Source organism: Dipodomys merriami, unplaced genomic scaffold, assembly GCF_024711535.1.
Source record: "Dipodomys merriami isolate MVZ:Mamm:240054 unplaced genomic scaffold, mDipMer1.0.p SCAF_302, whole genome shotgun sequence".
Taxonomy (NCBI): Eukaryota; Metazoa; Chordata; class Mammalia; order Rodentia; family Heteromyidae; genus Dipodomys; species Dipodomys merriami.
In genome coordinates this window covers 555,001-573,377 of record NW_027204516.1, presented here as the reverse complement: position 1 = coordinate 573,377, position 18,377 = coordinate 555,001, and positions in this window count along the sequence as shown.

Genomic DNA, 18,377 nt, shown 5'->3' with positions numbered 1-18,377 from the left:
GTCAATTAGCATTGAGCAGCAGTGAATTTACTGTTTCAGGATGAGAGAACCGAAAGCTGGAGCAATCCTCATACTCTCTGCATTGCTTCTTTTCCCTATAAAATGACCTAATAATTATGAATGATTTTTTTGTCTACACCCTTAAGTATCTAATACACACTAGAAGCATATTCATGTTTCTGTTTTTCTCTAGCATACACACATGCACGTACAGCTTCACTTCTGGTCTGTGTGTGTGTATGTATGTGTGTGTGTGTGTGTGTGTGTGTGTGTGTGTGTGCGCACACACGCTCATGCACACACGTGCACATGTGTGCATACACCAGTCCTGGAGCTTGAACTCAGGACCTGAGCACTGTACCTAGTTTCTCTTATACAAGGATAGCCCTCTCCCACTTGAGCCACTGAGCAACTTCAGGCTTTTTTCTAGTGATGTGGTCCTGAGAAATCAAGCCCAGGGTTTCATATATGCAAAGTATTCTACCTCTAAGGCACATTCCCAGACCACTAAGTCAGGTTTGTTTGTTTGTTTCTGTTTTTTTTATTGCTGTTGTTGTAGGTGGTAGGAGTTAAAGTCTGGGTCTGGTGCTGTCCCTGAGCTCTTCAGCTCAAGTTTGTGCTCTACCACTTGAGCAACAGAGCTACTTCAGGTTTTCTGTTGGTTCATTGGAGCTATATGTCTCAAGGACTTTCCTGCCCAGGTTAGTTTTGAACCATGATCCTCAGATCTCATCCTCCCGAGTAGCTAGGATAACAGGCATGAGTCACAAGCACCCAGCTTCCACTTCAGTTGTCTTAGTGGTGAATTGAAGATAATAGTCTCATGGGACCTTTTGTGTCTGGGATAGTTGGGAACCCATCTCCACAGATCTCAATTTCTTATAAGGCAAGGCAACAGACTTCAGCTATCAACTCCTAGGCCGTGGCATTCTGCTGCAAGGTGGTTAGTGGCTCCACATGGTGGAGTGTTAGCCATGAGCCCAAGAGATAAGGGTCAGCACCTAGGCCCCGAGTTCAAGGTTCATGACTGAGAAAAATCAAAACAAAACAATTGTCCACAGGAGACAACTCACTAGTCTTCAGTAATACATAATTTTGTCTCTGCCATGGGGACATATCTGAGCCTCAATATTCTTGTCTGCATAATCATCTGAGTTGTGGAGGTCTTTGAGTACCAGGTGAAAGAGTGCACCCAATGAAGGACACAGCACATGTTACTCTCTGCAGGACTCAGCTGAGAGCACGCTATGAAGGACTCAGCACATAGCTCTATTCGATAAGCTGTCATTAGGATTGGGGTGCTTTCTTCAGTATCACCATTCTTTGAGGAATATTTCCCAAACCAAACAAGTTCACATCTAATGGTTTAATGGGATTTTTTGGGGGGGAGTTAGCCAGGGTGCTGGAACTCAAAGCATGGGGATACCGTTCTAATAACATTTGCTCAAGGCTAAAGCTGTACCACTTCAAGCCACATTTTAAAGTGTCCCGCAGACTCCCTGCTAGGACTGGGTTTTAAAGCCCCCAAGCAGCCAGGATGATAGGGGTAAGCCAGCAGCGTCTGGTTCCTTGCAGCTGGGTTGCAGGGGTTTACATCTGGCTAAGTCAGGTTAGGTGGAAGCTCTCAGCACCAGACTCCTAGCTTGCTTTGTGATGAGGTATTTGAAGTCCTGTCCTTCTACAGTTGCAGTTAGAACATTCTGCCTTTTTGGCAGCAGTCCTGGGGCTTGAGTAAGGGCTTCGATAGTGTCCCTAAGCATTTGTGCTCAAGGCTGGCACTCAATTGAGGAAAGGCAGCAGAACTTCCAGGTTTTCTGCTTATGTGGCACTAAGGAATCAAAACCAGAGATTCGTGAGAACTCAACCACTGAGCCCCAGGAGTGAACAAGATATAAATAGATAGAGATTGCTGTATATAAATATTATATACACAAAAAGAGAGATGCCTGTATATTATTAAATTATAGATAAGATTACTACCAATTATTAGGTATTAAATTATGTCTCTGTTTAATGATGTGTCCCAGTTGAACCATTAATAAAGCATTAATTAATAATTACTCAATATCCTGTTATTATTTATCACATATGTATATACATCCATACATATAATTACATATTTTATAGAACAAGACAGATGTCTACATATAATTAAATTATGTATGCATCATGTGTTACTACCAATTATTATGTATTTAATTATGTCTCCATGCAATTTTTATTCTGTTAGTGCTTAATAAAATATTCATCTTAATGCAGTCCTATAGTTCTTATATCTAATTTTATCCTACAATGATTCACTACTAATTCAATTTGTTTATCATTTACTATAGTGATAATTTTTCCACCTATGACATTTATTACATTTATGACATCCTCTTACATAGCATATAGATTTGCATACGAATTATACATCCTACCTGACACCGAGCACTTTCAAAGAAAAAGAAAACGTGTCATGCTCAGCTTCTCACTCCACGATTACATTTTTGGCAGTGCTGGGATCTAAATTCAGGGCCTACAAGGTTTAATTCATGAATGGGTGTCTGTCAGCACAGCAGCCACTAGCCAATTCATCTGCCAGGCAGTTCCCAGGCCCTGAGATCAAGCCCCATATGTTGACTCCATATTGCGTTTAGTGTATTCATTTTATTTTTTGTATTATTCATTTATCTACCATTTATTTTATTGACTGTTAATACACATGGAATATTTATTACATAGGGCATAGATTTGCCTGTGTATGAAACTTCACACCTGACACCCAGACCTTTCACAGAAAAGGAAACATGTGTCACTTTGGGCTTCTTAATCCGCGATTCAATTTTTGTGAGTGCTGGCATCTGAACTTACAGCCTAAAAAGTCCAACGCATAAGTGGGTGAGTGTCAGCATGTCAGCCTGGGGCATATGGAGCTGACAAGCAGATCCCAGCATCTGAGATCGAGCCCCCGGGGTTGACAAAATAAGAACAGATTGACATGCAGATGGTAGTACACAAATAAATATAGATCTTTATAGTGCCAGAGATGTTTATACATGATTCAGTTATATATGCTACATTCCTACCAATTTGTGGATATTCATTATGACTCCATGTAATTAATATTATTGTTTTCATCCTTAATGAATTATTAATTAAATCAACCACTGTCTTGAAATTATTGTGTCCATGTAATTAATTGTATTCTTTTAAGGTGTCAAAAACATTAATTAAAATCCATCGGCCTCCTAAAATCACTCTAACTTTATAGTAGTATCATTCAGGAAGAACTAATTCAACCTGGACATTCAAAACCTTCCATTGGAATTCCTATGAATATGAACGAGACTCTTAGAATGTCCTGCCATTGGTAGGGGTCAGAACTGGGCTTCGAACTCAGGGCCTATGTTGCCATGTTGGCCTATGGCTTCCCTCGTAGCCCACCAGCTTTCAGTAAGCCATGTTAAGAGCATTTTTCAGCTGTTTCATTCAGGTCCAGGATGGTCACCTTGCAAAGAAAACAAATGTAAAACTGTCAGCCATCTGCAAGTTGAACGGTTTTATTCTGTGTTGATTTATTTACTTTTTTCCTGTCAGCCTTTGGGGCCTAGAAACCCAGCATTGGCTGTGGATCCAGTGGCTGCACCCCAGGCTAGAGTGATCAAAGCTGAGGCAGAGTTGCCACGACATGGGTTCAAGCCCTGTGGCAAAATAAAAATACATACATACATACATACATACATACACACATACACACATACATATGTACACTATAAATATTTAAAAAATTATGAGGCTCCTTGGCTTGGAATTTATGCCATTTTTATCTGGCAGGCCTGGGATTTGAACTCAGGATCTGGGTAAATCTACAGCACTATGGGGGAAGGGCAAGCTCACTGTGTTGGAAGACAAGAAAGTCAGGCCTGTTCCCAGGGCCTGAATTCAACCCTAGCATTAAAAAATATATATTCGTATACATTTTAAATACATGACTTACATTTACTCTCAATTGTTTACTGCAGGGGCTGGGAAGGTGGCTCAGTGGTAGAATGTTTTCCTTGAATGCCTGAGGCCCTGGGTTCGATTCCTCAGCACCACATAAGCAAAAAGAAAAAAAGCCAGAAGTGGCACTGTGGCTCAAGTGGTAGAGTGCTAGCCTTGAGCTGAAGAGCTGAGAGACAGCACCCAGGTCCAGAGTTCAAGCCCCACAACCAGACCCCAAAACAAATGTTTACTGCATATTACAGTTAGTATATTATTTGTTTTATTTTGTTTTTAATTGTTTGTTATGTATTTTAGTGAGTATGATTACATGTATAACATTTTTTACATCCTATCACATAGGACATAGATTTGCATATATATTGTACATCATACTTGATACTCAGGACTTTGACCGGTAAGGAAAACATGTGGGACAATTGGCTTCTTTCACCAGGATTAAGTTTTTGGCAATTCTGTGATTTGAACTCAGGGCCTAGAAGGCCCACTTCATGAATGGGTCAATGTTAGCATACCAGTCTGATGCAAGTGAAGTTGTCGGTCAAATTTGAGGACCCAAGTTCATGTCCTAGGAGTGGCCAATATATAAACAGATAGATGTGTAGACTGAAGTGTGTGTGTGTGTATTTGTATATGTATATGCATCTATCAATAAATGTATACAGAGACAGACATTTATGTAGATTCTAGTGTATAACTATATATAAAGTGTGATATCTATATTGTATTTATATATATATATATATATATATTCTATTGCTACCAATTATTTGGTATAAAATTATGCCTCCATTAATTAATCACAGTAGAAGACTTAATAAAGTATTAATTAAATTAATCAATAATCTATATTTATTGTGTACAATCTTATACTAGAATGACTTGCTAATTAGTGATTCAATTAGTACATGTCAACATTCTATTAGTGTTCCTATAGATAGGAACTAGTTTCCTAGGATCTTCAGCCATGTGTAGGTGGCAGTCCTAGGATCGAACTAAGGGCCTCTGTGCATGGATTGGGCTCAGGCTTCATTGACAGCCCCCCAGACTCAGCTACGCAAGGTCACATAAAATTTTCAAGCCTAGTCACTGTCACCCAGGAAGGTTACAGTGCAAAGGAAACAAAGGCAATACTGTTGTGTAAAACTTCTTGGTTTATTCATCCTCTGTTTTTGTTGGTTTGATGATTTTTTGCCAGTCAAGGGAGTTGAACTTGGTTCCTAGGATCCCTGGGTCATCTGTGGGTGTAAAAGCTGCACCCCAGCTTAGGGTAATCAAGGCTGAGGCAGAGTTAGGACAACTAATTTCAAGACCCATGCCTGCCCCCCCAACAAAAAATGTTAAGGCATTGACTTGGAATTTAGGCCATTTTTTCTGCCATACCTGGGATTTGAACTCAGGGGCTGGGTAACTCTATTGTGATCTGGGTGACATAGGAGCTCACCGCCTTGAAGAAAAGAAATTCAGGATCATTTCCCAAGGCATGAATTCCAGGCCCAGGACTGGCAAAAATAATCTTTATATACATTTATATTGTATATCATATATATGTATGTATTTGCATAGATATTACATATTGTAACTAGGACACAAGATTTTCACAGCAAGGAAAACAGTTCAAAATTGGCTTCTTACTCCACCTATTAACTTTGGCACTGCTGGGATTTGAACTCAGGGCCTGGAATGCCCAATTCATCAAGTGGCCATTAAGCACAGCAGCCTCAAAAAAATTTACTACCAGGCAGTTCTCAGGACCTGACTTCTAGCCCAAGGAGTCGCCAATATATAAATAGATAGAAGTGTAAATTGCTGCAAATATATACATATATATATATGTATATATATATATATATATATATATATATATAGAGAGAGAGAGAGAGAGAGAGAGAGAGAGAGAGAGAGAGAGAGAGAGAGAGAGAGAGAGGGCTGGGGGAGAGAGATTTATAGGTTTATTTGATTGTATATTTAAATATATAAAAATATTTATAGAATGCAAGATGTTTACATATTAAATTACATGTAATATATTACTAATAAATAATAGATATTGAATTATGCGTCCATTTAATGATGTATCGTGTTTTAAGGCACAATAAAATGCTTCCTTGAGCAAAAGGAGCTCAGGGACAATGTCAAGGATCACAGTTCAAGACTCAGGACCTGCCGCAAAAAAAAGAGCCCCACGTATCTGTGTATATATGCAAGTATTTCTATTGGTGAACATCCAGAGTCCCTATGAAGAAAGGAACCCAGCTAGGAAATTTGCTTTGAATAGAATGATTTCATAGCACAGCTTTCAAGACAGTGCATGTTCCAGAGCTCTCCTCACTGTTCCCAGTGTAACTTGAGGGTTTCTCCACACCTCAGGCTGCTGGAGGAAGTCTGCTTCATTGTTGGAACAGGCAAACAAAAAGCCTTACTCCTGTACAGCTGTGTAACAAACATTTCATCTGGGGCAATTAGTGAGGATGAGTGTGGGTGGGCTCTAAAGGCCAGGTGAAAAAGCCCTCCTTTTCCCCAAGCTATCTCTCTCCCCAGTGCTCTGTTTTGACAGGAAGTCTTCATTTGTGCCACCTCCTGTGGCAGGCCAAGTTCCCTGCACTCATCCTGTCTTTGTTACACTATGTTCTAATGTTGAGACAAACTGCTACAATTAATTGAAGAGTCCTTCTGGCAGACAACTAGGGCCCTGAATCTAATGAAATGATTCATTATTGGCAGTGTTGCCTCCCTAGGTTTCCGGAAGCTTGCTAAATCTAAGCACTTGTGCAAAATCACAATGCTTCCTGTCATCTAGGGCTGGTGAAGCACATCAAGATTTGAAACCTTTGACCTCTCCTAGTTGGGCCCTCCGTAGCTAGATTTGGGGGTTGAACACAGGGCGAAGGTGCTGACCATGAGTTCAGAGCAGAAGCTCAGTGTTTTCCCATTTGGTGTCACAGCTTTACTTCTGGTCTGTGTGTGTGTGTGTGAGTGTGTGTGTGTGTGTGTGTGTGTGTGTGTGTGTGTGTGTGTGTGTGTGTGTGTGTGTGTGTGCATACGCCAGTCCTGAAGGACTCAGGAACTGACCACTGACCTGAGTTTCTCTTGTACAAGGACAGCACTCTACCACTTGAGCCCCAGAGCACTTTAGATTTTTTTTCTAGTGAGGTGGCACTGAGGATTCAAGCCCAGGTTTCATGCATGCAACGCACTGTACCCCTAAGACACATTCCTAGCACTCCACTTCAGGTTTCTTTTTTCTTATAAGTTGGAGGAGTTGAAGTCTGGGCTCAAGGAGTTGAAGTCAGCTCAAGTCTAGAGCTCTACCACTTGTGCTAAAGAGCCCCTTCAGATTTCTGTTGGTTCATTGGAGATAACCATCTCAAGGAATTTCCTCCTCAGGCTGGCTTTGGACTGTGATCCTCAGCTCTCAGCCTCCTGAGTAGCTAGGATGACAGGCGCGAGTCACTGGTACTCAGCTTCCACTTCAAGTTTCTAAGTGGTGAATAGGAGATAATAGTCTCATGGGACCTTTTGTGTCTGGGATAGTTTGGAACGCAGATCATCAGATTTCAGCTTCCTGAGTAGGCAGCATGACAGACCTCAGCTAAAGACACCTAAGCTCTGACACTATACTGAAAAGAGTCCTTGGATCCACGTGGTAGAGTGCTAGCCATGAGCCCAAGATGAAAGTCAGTGCCTCGGCTCTGAGTTCAAGGTACATGATGGAGAAAAGTAAACCAAAATAATTGTCTGCAGGAAACAACTCACTATATTTCAGTACATACATCATTTTTGCCCTGACATGGGAACATATCTGAGCCTCAACTTTCCCATCTGCACAATCATCTTACTTGTGGAGCTTTTACAAGGACCAGATGAAAGAATGAACCCTGTGAAGGACTAGACATACAACAACTCATGAAGAACTCATCACATAGCTGTATCCCACATGCTGTCATTAGAATTAGGGTGCTTTAATCAGTATCACCATTCTTTTAGAAACACATCACAAACCTCACAAAGTTCACATCTACTCTAATGATTTAGAGGGGTGGGTTTTTTTGGGGGGGAGTCAGCCACATGGATTGCACTCAAAGGTTGGGGGTACTATCCTAAGATATTTAGCTCAAGCCTAGAGCTCTGCCACTTTGAGCCACAGGTCAGAGTTTCACAGACTTCATGCCAGGACTGAGTTCTAAACCCACCACTGTCAGATCTCAGCCCCCGAGTATCTTGCATGACAGGGGTGAGTGAGCCAGCAGTATCTGTTTAGGTGGAGCTGGGTTGCAGTGGTTTACCTCTGGCTAAGTCGGGTTAGATGTCACCTGTCAACACCAGACTCCCAGCTTGCTCTATGATGAGGTATTTGCTGCCTATCCTTATATCATTGCAGTCAGAACATTCTATCTTTTTTTTTTTGGTGCCACTACTAGGGTCTTGAATAAGGGTCTAGACACAGCCCCTATGCTTTCATCCTCAAAGCTAGTACTAGACTACTTAAGCAAGACAGCACAACTTTCGGATTTTTCTGTGCATGTGGTAGTGAGGAATCGAACCCAGGGCTTTGTATGTCCTAGGAGAGCACACTACCACTGATCCCCAGGAGTGACAAGTGTACAAACAGATAAATGTGTAGATTGGTGTATAGATAGGTAAGTAGGTAGATAGATAGATAGATAGATAGATAGATAGATAGATAGATAGATAGATAGATAGATAGATAGATAGACAGATAGATAGATAGATAGAGAGGTATATGCTTAAAACAAGAAAGAGATGTCTGTACATTATGAAATAGCATATACAATATTGCTACCGATTATTGGCAATTAAATTATTCCTTCCTTTTTTAAGTATCATGATTGAATACATAATAAAGTATTAATTGAAAATTAATGTAGTATAATTTTTGTATATAGTTTTTTTTATTTAATTTTATTTTATTTGTGAACATACTGTACAGAGGAGTTACAATTACATGGGCAGGATAATGCATACATTTCTTACCAAGCATTGCAGCCTCCTCCTTTGTTTACCCTTCACATCCCTTCCCAGCCTCCCCCCTTCCCCCCAATCCCAATCCTTCTCCTTCGCCCCTTCCCACCACCCCCCCCCCCCCGCACCGACGTTGTAAAGCTTGTTTTGGACATGACAACTTGTACTTCTCATTGTTGCAACATAATCACACACTAGTAATTTATTTGTTACTTTTATAACATTTCATTTGTATGGATGTATATCATAATGCGCCTTAGAATCTCCCACCATTCATTAGTGGCAGTACCAGGATTCAACCTCCAGGCCTAAGTTGCCTCTTTTGGCTATGGCTTCCCTAATACCCCACCAAATATCATCAATGCAAGGTCATGTACACTTTCTGCGCCTTGTCATTTAGACCCTGGATGGCCACAACGCAAAGGTGGAAGAAAAAGTAAAACCACCTTCTTGAACTTCTCAGTTTTTTTTTTTATTGTGAGAATACCATACAGAGGAGTTACAATTACATGGGCAAGATAACCAGTACCCTTCTTATCAAGCATTGTTGCCTCCTCTTTGTTCCCCTTTCCATCTCAATTTTATCCTTCTCTTTTTTTTTTTTTTTTTTTTTTTTTTTTTTTTTTTTTTTTTACTAGCCTCAAGATTTGAACTCTGGTCCTAGGATCCCAGGGTTGGTTGTGGCAGAGATGCCAAGACCTGAGTTCAAGCCCGATGATTTCGCCAAAAAAAATAATAATAAGGCCCTGGCTTGGAATTTGCACCATTTTTCTGGCAGGCTTTTGATTTGAACTCAGGGTCTGGGTAAATCTGTGACACTGTAGGTGAAGGGGAAGATCACCGTCCTTGAAAACAAGAAATTCAGACCAATTCCTAGAGCCTGAATTGAAGCCCCAGCACTGGAAAAACTAATATTTATATATGAGATCTATATATATTGCATGGGTTTACAGCTTATGACATTTATTACACTTATTAATTTAGTATTATTACACATATAATGTTTCATTTCCTCATATCACCTAGGATATATTTGAATATGGATCATACTGAGACCAAGGACTGTCACAGAGAAGAAAAAAATGTGTCAAAATTAGCTTCTTATTCCATGAATAAATTTTTGGCCATGCTGGGATTTCAACTCACAATGCCCAATCCATAAATGGGGTCATAGTCTTAGCAGACCAGGGTGTGGCAAATTGAGCTGCCAGGAAGTCCTGAGGACCTGTGATCAAGCCACAATAGTGCGCAATATATAGATAGATAGATAGAAAGAAAGAAAGAAAGAAAGAAAGAAAGAAAGAAAGAAAGAAAGAAAGAAAGAAAGAAAGAAAGAAAGAAAGAAAGAAAGAAAGATAGATAGATAGATAGATAGATAGATAAATAGATAGATAGATAGATAGATAGATAGATAGATAGATAGATAGATAGATAGATAGATAGATAGATAGATATGTGAGTATGTGTGTATATATATATATATGCATATATATTCAGGGAGGGAATGTTAAGATATTATATATATAACCAATTATTAGTGATTACATTATGCCTCCATTTAATGAAGTATTATGGTTGAATACTTACAAAATCTGTAATTAAATATTAGTCAAAACCCTTCCATTAGGTGCTAGAATGGAAGATATAAATCCAGTAATTTGTGTGTGGCACTCTAAAATAGAATCAAGAATTAACTGCAAATTATTACTTTTATGCATTCCATTAGCATTCACATGAATAGGAATGAGTTTGTCAGATTCTCCCTCCATTTGTGGGGGGCAGTCCTAGCATTCGAACTCCAGGCCTGGGTAGTGTCCTTCGAATGCAAACCATTGGAATGGCATTGTGAAGACTTCAGATTGTCACGATTAAAAAAAGAACAAGAAGAAAAGAAAGCCAGGTGTCAGCGGCTTCTGCCTATAATCCTAGCTCCTCAGGAGGCTGAGATGTAGAGAATGCCAGTTTGAATTCAGCTGGGGCAGGAAATTTCCTGACACTCTTATTTCTAAAAGACCACAGGGAAAAAATGCACACATGGGTGGGGCTGTGGCTCAATGTCAGAGCACTACCCTTGAGCAAAAGGAGCTCAGGGACAGTGCCTAGGCTCATAGTTCAATCCCGGACCTGCCAAAAAAAAAAAAAAAAAAGGAGGCAGTAATTCTATGTCTCTGTGTATGGATGGATGGTGTATGGATGATGGGCTTTCAGCAGGTTGCCCATGCCCAACCCCCAAACCTGGGCAAGCTGGGACAAGCACTGAGACAATACTAAGTCTGAGCCGGCAGCTTGAACAAAGCATCCTTCTCTGCCATTTAAGTACTGAAGCCCCAAAGGCTTTGCCTGGGCTGGTGTGTGCAACAGGTGCATTATGTTGTGGGTGAGGTGTCCCATCAGGACACCTAGAAGCCAGCCACTGCCTCCAGGGAGACCACACTTCCTAGGCTGTAGGAGTTGTCCAAAGTTCTGTCTCCATATTCTAGATCCCTCTGTAGGCTGTGGGGCCTGGTGCGTATCACTCATTCATCATTCCTGACTGCCAAGTCTCAGGCTGGTCCCAAATCCTGGGAAAGATAGGACATAGCCAGTGATTTCTGTGCTGAAAGGGGTTAGTCAATAAATTCTGCCCTCATAGCTCCTGTTGGAAGTGAGCCTTGGGCTGCGAATGTGGCTTAGTTGTAGAGTGCTTACCTAGATTGCATGAAGTCATAGGTTTGATTCCTCTGTACCACAGAAAAAGAAAAAGCCAAAAGTGGCACTGTGACTTAAGTGATAGAGTGCTAGCCTTCAGAAAAGAAGCTCAGGAACATGCTCAGACCTTGAGTTTAAGCCCCAAGACTGTCAAAAAAAAAAAAAAGGGACCCGGTTGAGACATATTCTTCTTGGACTCAGAGGAGGGCCGAGGTTAGAAGTAAGAGGTAGAGGTCAGGTACTGGTGGCTCACCCCTGTAATCTTAGCTACTCAAGAGGCTGAGATCTGATGATCAAAATTACAAGCAGGAAAGAATATAATGAGACACTTTTCTCCAATTAAACACCCAAAAAGCCAGAATTAGAGCTGTGGTTCAAGTACTGGTGTGTTAGCCTTGAACACAAAAGCTCAGGGATACTGTCAAGGTGATGAATTCAAACCCCCCAGTCTGGCAAAACACACACACCAGTCAGCCTTCACAAGTTCCATCTCTAGCAATTCCATATTTTTTTTAAAAAGAGGGAAAAGTGAAGGAAAGAGTAGCTCCAGGAGGTGATACAACCTGTGACAAAATTCCACAGGAGTTATAAGATGTGGAACAGGACAGAGAGCCTCAGGCAGAAGGTACAGCATGGGCAAAGGTCCTGAGGTATGATGTAGAGCCGGTGGTGTGGGTGGAATGAAGGTTCTGTGGCTTCAGACAAGTCTGGCAGGACATTCAAGGCTGGGTCAAGGTTTGTACTTGAATCACAGGTAGGGCAGAGGGTGGGGACCGAGAATGGGGCCCAGGGGGAAGATTAGCTTGGCTTTTCACCACGGACCCCAGCCATTTTCAGTGGCTGGAAGCCTATTTTTCACAGCTCCTGACACTCAGAGGCCTCCTTTGCATGGAGGAGTCAGGGCAAATGCAGGGAAGAACTCTTTCTTAAGAAAAGTTTCTAGCCATTAGTGGCTCAACCCCTGTAAATCCTAGCTATCCAGGAGACTGAGATCAGATATAGTGGGTCAAATACAGCTCAGGAGAAGAAAGTTGGTGAGACTCTTTTCTTGCCAATGAACTACCAAAAGACAGAAATGGAAATGTGGCTCAAGTGGTAAAGTGCCAGCTTGAGAAAAAGTTAAGAGACCAGGGCTCAAACTGAGTTCAAACCCCATTACTGGCACAGAAAAAAATAAAGAAAAGCTTTAAGAAGCTCCTAGCCCACTGTGGTGAAAGGCCAGATCAGCTAAGTGCATGTGGCTCTTACATGTCCTCCTAGATCCTCAGGAAGCTGAAATCAGAGGATCGTGGTTCAAATCTAGCCCTGGAAGAAAGTCCAGGAGACTCTGATCTCCAAGGAACCATCAGAAAACTGGAGGACACCTGTGGCTCAAGTGGTAAGCTGAAGAGCTGAGCTACAGTGCCCAGGCCCAGAGTTTGAGCCCCATGACCAACACCTGCTTGTAGCTCACTCTGTGACTCTAGGCAGAGTACGTTCCAATGGGCCCCTGAGAGTCGGGTCTCTTAATGTCTAGGTGTCTTCAGAGCAGTCTCTTTGGCAGCCTTTGTGTATGAAACGGGCCACTGTATCAGAGAAGGCTCCCGCCTTTTGGCATGGAGGTCATCAGCCGGGTCATCAGAATGGCATCAGTCATGGGTACAGTGTGCATCTGAGCAGTAAACCGATGTCTCAGACCACGGTTCTGGGCCAGGAGGGCCAGGAGCTGCAAGATGGCACAGCAGGTAATGCCTACTTATGCAGGTATCACAAGTTTGTGACTCTGTCAGGCACACCTTGGGCAGGTGTTGAGTTGGGCTCATGAAAGACTTGTAGGCTCAGGAATCCACAGCTGGCTGGCTGATGCTTGTAGCAGTTGCTATCCCAGGAGTCACAGGGCTCAGAGCCCTGCTTTCCTCTCCACTGCTTGGGGACAGATGAAGGTCTTCAATCTTGGACTGACTACAAAGGAGCATCCATAGTGTCCTTCCCTTGGTCCTGTGGCCCCATGCACAGATGGAGGGACAGATTCCATGGAACTTCCTGCCATGGCCCCAACCCACTTGGCCCAAGAAGGACTTATGGAGAAACCACTTGATCTGCTTTGAGAGTTTACTATGACTATGCCTCAGGAGTGCCCCCAGTTCTAGCTCAGCTCATCATTAACACCTTCCTCTGTGTGTGTGTGTGTGTGTGTGTGTGTGTGTGTCTGTGTGTCTGTGTGTCTGTGTGTATGTGTGTGAGCATGTGCGTGTGTGCACGTATACCCATGCATCTTTGTGCTAGGGCTTGAACTCAGGGCCTGGGATCTGTCCCTCAGTTTTTTCATTCAAGGCTACCACTCTACCAGTTGAGCCGCAGCTTTTCTTCCAGCTTTTGGGTGGTTATTTGCAGAAGAGAGTCTCACACACTTTTCTAGCTAGACTGGCTCTGAATGGTAATCCTCACATCTCAGCCTCCTGAGGAGCTAGGAATAGGACAGCATCAGCTAGTAGCATCTGGCCACACTTTCCTTCTTGGCTAAAACAGAGTACCTCTCTCCCAGCCGAGAACCCAGCTGCAGCTACCCCTCCTAACCCAGGCTGCAGAGGAAACATTCCCTCCCCTGAGGACAAAGAAATAGGATCAAGTTTGAGCTTTATGTTCTCCACACAGACAGGGGCTGCTGGGAGCTGATGTGGAGGTCAGAGGATCTAGGCCAGGGCAAGTAGACAATGTGTTAGAACAGAAGAGAGTATGAGAAGACATCCTTGTAGCTAGATGCCAGTGGCTCATGTCTGTAATCCTAGCTACTCAAGAGTGACAATTGAGGATCAATCAAGATTCAAAGCTAGCCTGGGCAGACTCTTCTCTCCAATGAGTCACCACAAACAATGGAAAGCAGAGCTACCCTAGTTCAAGTGGTACAGCACCAACCTTGTGCAAACAAGCTAATGGATAACACCGAGGCTCTGAGTTCAAGCCCTGGTAAACACACACGCACACACACACACACACACACACACACACACACACACACACACACACACACACACTCTTACATGTGCACGTAAACACACATACACATGGTAACGTCTTTAGCAGTTGCCAATGGCTCATACCATCAACCCCATCTACTCAGAAGTTGAGCTCTTAAGATGGCAGCTTGAAGCCAGCCCAGGCAGGAAAGTCCACTAGACTCTTCTCTCCACTAAACTAGTAAAAAGGTTGAAAGGTAAGCTGTGGCTCAAGTGGTAGAGTGTTAGCTCAGGGACAGTGCCTAGGCCCTGAGTTCCAGCTCTGAGATATTTTTTCTTAATAGATACCCTTTGCCATCCCCATCCCCACAGGCCATACATCCAGATTTTGGTTATCCTAGATCTCACTTCCACTCCTGCCACTTCCACAGCACTGCCACAAGAGGCTGGTGTGTGGCCAGCACTGGATTAACAAGTTAACATACACAAGGGGGGCATAGCCAGATCAAGGCTAATGCCCCAGAACATTGAGGTATTGGCCATACCAGTCTCTCATCCCCCAGTTCCCTGGCCATGGAAACTAAAGTCTGTGCCTCTGTATTCTGGGCATCTGGAATTGTCTAGAAGGACCTAGAGAGGCCCAGCTGGGGCTGGAAGATACTTTCCTGTGGTAAGGTACATTGACATTTCCTAGACACTGACAGATACTCCCAAGCTACCATGGCCTCACCTCCCATGTAGCCCCAGAAGATCCTTGGTTGGGCGGCCTTCAGTCAGCTATCATGTTTGAGTTGGCCAGAGCCACTGGCAACCACCCTTCCCCCACTCCACTACCAGCCTACAGGAAGGGACATGCAGCCAGAAGCCCAACTGAGAAAAAGTACAGGACATCACATGACTGAGCCCTTGCCCCCCTCACCCTGTTGTCAGGGGAGAACCTATGCCAGCCTGCCCTGATAAACCAGAATCCCCTGGAGGTGGCCAAAGACATGGATGACCAGACTTGGGCCCCAAAGAAAAGCTGGAATATGCAGGTCTCTGGCAATTTAAGACTCATTGTAGACCCTGGTAGGGGGCTAAAGGCAAGGTTGCTGTGCAGGAAGGGCACCAACTGAAGTCAGAAAGAGGCAAACAGGCAACAATGAAGGGGACAGAGAAAGATGAGGGAAAAATACACGCGCACACACACACACACACACACACACACACACACACACACACCATGGGTAGCCCAAGGCCTCAGCAGTCCCTGAGCACCTTAACATCCCAACCTTGAGAAGATGGCACTACCACCCTCAGACCAACTGTAGACAAAACTCAGAAACTTTCACATGTCTGGAATGGCTCATGACACAGCATGCCATTTCCTACTGTACATACCGCTATGTAGAATACTCAGCTACCTTATTTTTATTTGTTGGTCATGGGGTTTGAACTTTGGGCTTGTGCGCAGTCCCTCAGCTCTTCAGTTGAAGGTGCACGCTCTACCACTGGAGCCACAGTGCCACTTCCGGTTTTCTGGTGGTTCACTGGAGATAAAGTCTCACAGATTTTCCTGCCCAAGCTAACTTTGAAACTCGATCCTCAGATCTCAGCCTCCTTAGTAACTAGGATTACAGTTGTGAGCCACTGGCAACGCCTGGCTTCAGTCACCTTCTCACACCCAGGGTAAACCCACCTTGTCAGGCCACAAACTACATGCAGCCCTTCCCTTCAGACTTTGACACCAGCATACAAAACCATTCTGCCATGGATGGGGAGAATATAATTGACACTACCCTCCCACCCCTATTCCCATTCGCCACTCCCTGCCTAAGAAAGGCCACGACCTCTGGAGTTCTTGGTAAGGCAAAGCCCACCATGCTGTAACTTCACCCTTGGGCAAAACTGGGCAGTTAGAAATGTCTGTACCCTGAGGCCAGCACCTGGTCTCCCAACCACAGCAAACCCACTCCTTCACCATCTCTTGCAGGCAAGGGCAAGGGGTGTCTTTTTTTCTTGTTTTATTTATTTTTTTTTTGGTTGAGGGTCTTAAACTCAGGGCTTGGGTACTGTCCCTGATGATGATTTTTGCTCAAGGCCAGTGCTCTACCATTTGAGCCATGGTGCCACTTCTGGTTGGAGATTGGAGATGATACTCTCCTGGGGCATTCCTGCCTGTGCTGGGGAAACAAGATACTCCCGAGTAGCCAGGATGACAGCCATGAGCCATCAGCGCATGGTTTACGGTGTCTCAGACTTTAGAATTTCCAACTAGTCCTCCTCTAGACACTCCCACCTAGTCACTCCTCTAGATCCCTTAGGGACAGCAAAGGGAGGCTCAGAATCTGGGTAGGGCCATAGGCATTAAAGTGCCCCTTCCATATCACTACTCCTCTCTAACCTCCCATCTACCTCCTCTGGAAGGCATGGTCATCTGGGGCCGATCAGACCCACTAGGACTTCTGGGGCCTGCCCTGTATCCCCCTGCCCCACCCAACCGGTATCTGAGGATTTCTGGGGCCAGCTGTTCCATGTCCTGGTGGAAGATGTTGGGAGAGGTTTGCTGATAACTGGGTCCAGGGAATGCCAGGGCAGAAGGAGTGTCCAGCTCCCCTCTGTCAAAGAAGGAGACACATAAAAATGGATGGATCTACTAAGAGCTACAGGGCATAGCCATCCACCTGTCACCAAGGACCCTTGGAGTGCTGTTTTATGTTGACAGTCTAAGGGCTATACCTCGGGGTTTAGGTGCTAAACACAAGCTTCTTTTGGTCGAGGCCAGTGCTCTTCCACCTGAGCCACGGTGCCACTTCCAGCTTTTTCTGTGTATGTGGTACCTAGGAATAGAATCCAGGGTTTCCTGTGTGCTAGGCGAGCCCACTACTGCTAAGACACAATACCAACCCTGGATAGCTGTTCTTCTGTAACCCCTCGGGCGTGTCTCAGGACACTCTTGCACATCTGTACTGAGTTTCTCAGCAGCAGCTCTGGCTGAAAGTGAACATGCTCCTCTATGTTGTCCTTTATGTACAGCATCTTTGCTCTGTGTGCTTCCTGTCAGAAACTCCTTGTTAAGCAAGACCCCTTTTCAAGTGCTGCTTCTAAGAAGGCTGCTCCAATCACCCTGGCAGAGTGGGGTCTTCTCTCCTCTGCAGGATGTTGGCCTTGTCACGCTCTCCCTTCCTGCTGGTGTGGGTTGAAAGCAGATGAAGGGGAAGGTCTGGCTTTTACCACCCAATTTCTGAAGGCTCTGATACACTACCCAGGGACTGGTGCTGTATCACACTCCATGAGAGGGCACTCGAGGCCCAGGCAGTCTGGGAGCAACAACATGGGTCCATTTCTTTGGTGGGCTTGAACTGAGGATCTGGGAGCTGCATCTGTGAGTTTTTGTGCTCAAGGCTGGTGCTTTACCACATGAGCCACAGCTCCACTTCTGACTTTTTGGTGGTTCCATGGAGAGAAGAGTCTCACCAGCTTTCCAGCTTATGGCTGGCTACAATCTTTGATCCTGAGATGTCTGCCTCCCAGGAGGTGTGAGCCTGAGCCAGTGCCACGGACCGGCTCTGTCGGGACGATGGAGGACACCTGGTGGAGGTAACTGGAACAGGTGGGGAGATGGCAAACAGACAACTCACACACAAGAGGAGTGAATGCTGAGTGCGATTTATTGCAGAGGATAACAAGCTTTTATAGCAAAAGTCTCCATGAGAAAGGGCAAAAAGTTACACAATCTTGTTGCAAGGCTTCGTTCTTGGGTGGTCACCAGCTGGTCGCCTGATCTTGTTTTTTGGATGACGAGTT